The sequence below is a fragment of the Fulmarus glacialis genome, unplaced genomic scaffold (assembly GCF_000690835.1).
Source record: "Fulmarus glacialis isolate BGI_N327 unplaced genomic scaffold, ASM69083v1 scaffold16846, whole genome shotgun sequence".
Lineage (NCBI taxonomy): Eukaryota > Metazoa > Chordata > Aves > Procellariiformes > Procellariidae > Fulmarus > Fulmarus glacialis.
The window spans coordinates 22,152-24,763 of NW_009217634.1; the positions used below are offsets into that span (position 1 = coordinate 22,152).

Below are 2,612 nucleotides of genomic sequence, written 5' to 3' on the forward strand. Positions count from 1 at the left end.
CACATCTATAGACTTCATAATAATCAGCAAAGTTAAGGTACGAGAAAGTACAATTAAGGTGGCTAAACAACCTTACGTGTAAGAATTCCCTTTAAAGAAATTCTTATAATTGAATTTATGACATTCTAATGCTCATTTCTAATTTTAACATTCTTATTGGATGGTCTCATGGATACAGGCAATTGAATGCCACCTAGAAAAGAAAACCCTGTATTTACTATAGTACTATGTAAGCCCAAGCAAATCATTCAATAGGTAGTCAACTGTGAAAAGTTTCATTTACATATTCTTTAGCTTATTAGTGTATGACCTATGGCACCATGGGCTAGATTTGGAAATCTGTCATTGACAGATGCATCTGAAATCACAGTAAGCATAAAATGCTGTGAAAAACACCAACTTGGCGCAAAAAAAAAAAGTTGCCCTTCAGTGCTTCAAACTTAAAACCTAAAAATAATTTCACTTTAATACGGAGAGGAAATCAAGACCAAAAGAAAATAGACATAACAGCTGTGTAGGCAAGTTCAGTAACACTTATGAAGCACTTAATATAAAATCATGACAAATGTCACCAAAATTTACTGGAAAAACATCAGTAATTTTGGTTGTTTGGCAGACTGGATTACCCATTATAAAGATGATATAAGACCTAGGTAGTGAACAACAGAAATAGATTTCATTCAAATAACTCCAGTATGCTTTTTTGCATTGAATGAGGCAGAGGTATAATACAGAGGTCTAACCTGTTACATAGCACAACTGTTCCTCTGCGTAATAAATGAAAGGTGTCTCAATCAAAAAGTAATTTTTGCACGAAAAAGAAGATGCAGATGTTTAAATTACACAATAAGAAGTATAATAGTATATGTTCAAACAAGCACAATAAAAATATATCACAAGCTACACCAGAGTCTAGTCTGCATTTGAACTTTTAAAATTATGCTGACTAGAAATGAGATAATTTGCTAACTATCCTTGGGTGTAACTAATACTAACTCACTCTTTTTCCTCCACCTTCGTCAAAATAATAACACTCACTCCGGGGGAGCTGCACAGTCCCTTCCAATACCTGTAGAATTACAGAAATACAACTTCCATGGTGTATACAAAGCCTGAGTTAAGACAAACGGAACTCAGAGATGGAACTCCAGAAAACATACTTGTTTTTAAAAGCAAAAAGACACAGAGCAATATCTTTTAGAAAGTACCATATATAAAGATACATAAAAAGTTCCATTTGGGATCCCAAACTGGGTTTGAGTTCTGCATTTAATATATTAACTTTTATGACATACTTCTCCATAGATGATACAACTTCTTATACCTCAGCACTGCACTTGTCCACCACTTAGAAGGAAATTACCTGACCACCACAACTGCTTTCTCTCCTTTATTTCTGTCCAGTATCCTTAATGTTTTCTGAAGTGGGTCGAGACATATATATATATAAAAAAGAACATCTACATGTAAGTATTTTATCTCAGAGTTTAACAGTACTGTTAATTTAAAATGATCTGATTTTTAATCTTATCCAACTGATGGGAAATGTTTAAATATTTTAATAAAGTATTTAAGTTGTAACAACAATAAAATGTCAGTAAAGTATTTAAGTTGTCTATCCAGAATGTAAACTCTGTTTACCAAGCCTTATCCCATACTCAACACCAACATAAAATATTCATGTAGCAACACACACACACGGTTTTTGTCCCAAAAGTGGGAAAAAGATGCCTAAGAGAGATGCCTAATTCATCACGCCAGAAACTAATAAGCAGCTTGTACATGGAAATAAATTTTATGATAACTTTCAAATACAAAGGCAAAGAGGAATTCAGAAGTTAGGCTGAGACTGTCTAATCCCACATTTTTCTTCAGATTATCCATCGCTAGGGAGCTGAGCCAACGACAGCAACAGACTGAGCAGTGGTGCAAAAGGGTGACTAGCAGTTTTTAACTACCATCTAGTCAAGCATGCTCAAAACAACAGAGACTGCCTGAAATCTTCTTTGTAACAGTGTTCCGAACTGCTTTACCACGTGGACTTTTGAACAGAGGGGGGGAAAAAAAAGAAAAAAGTAAATAGACATAACAAAGAGACATAAAACGTCTCTGCTTTAGGCAAGGGGGCTTGAGGAGCTTTGTAACTCCGGAGACTGGAACCGAGTAAAAGGGAGCTTATGGCAGGGTGCTAGGAATGAAACATATGCAGAGATGAAGGAAAACCGGACGAGAAAAGAAAAGAGCAGCAATCTGACAGAAGAGGGTAAGTGAGGGAGTTGCATAGTGAGAGTGGGAGCTGGTAAAGGCAACTCAGTAGAGAAGGCACTGAGGAGTACGTGAGCTGAGGCAGGACAGAGAGAAGTGAAACTTGCTGCATTCGGAAGACAGCCGAGACATAGAGAGGACGGTGCCCGAGCAGGTTGTCACGGAGTTCGGCCTCGGGGTAGAGAAGAAACAGGGACATAACCCTGCAGGGAAAAAGGGAAAAGAGACAGAACCGAAGGGGGTGGGGCAGAGCTGCTTGGCAGCGAGGCTGAAGTGATCGGGAGGGATGTACTGGGGAAACGCCAGAGCGAGAAGCCAAGGGCGCTGCGGCTGCCCCACAGCAGAAC

The 2,612-nt window shown here is 38.2% G+C and overlaps 1 protein-coding gene across 1 annotated transcript in view; it reads right to left on the reverse strand.

Annotated features, from left to right (window-relative positions):
- The window catches only part of LOC104078208 (translocating chain-associated membrane protein 1-like 1), a 16,693-nt gene that overhangs the window by 13,873 nt on the left and 208 nt on the right, over positions 1 to 2,612 (reverse strand). The window lies entirely within an intron of this gene.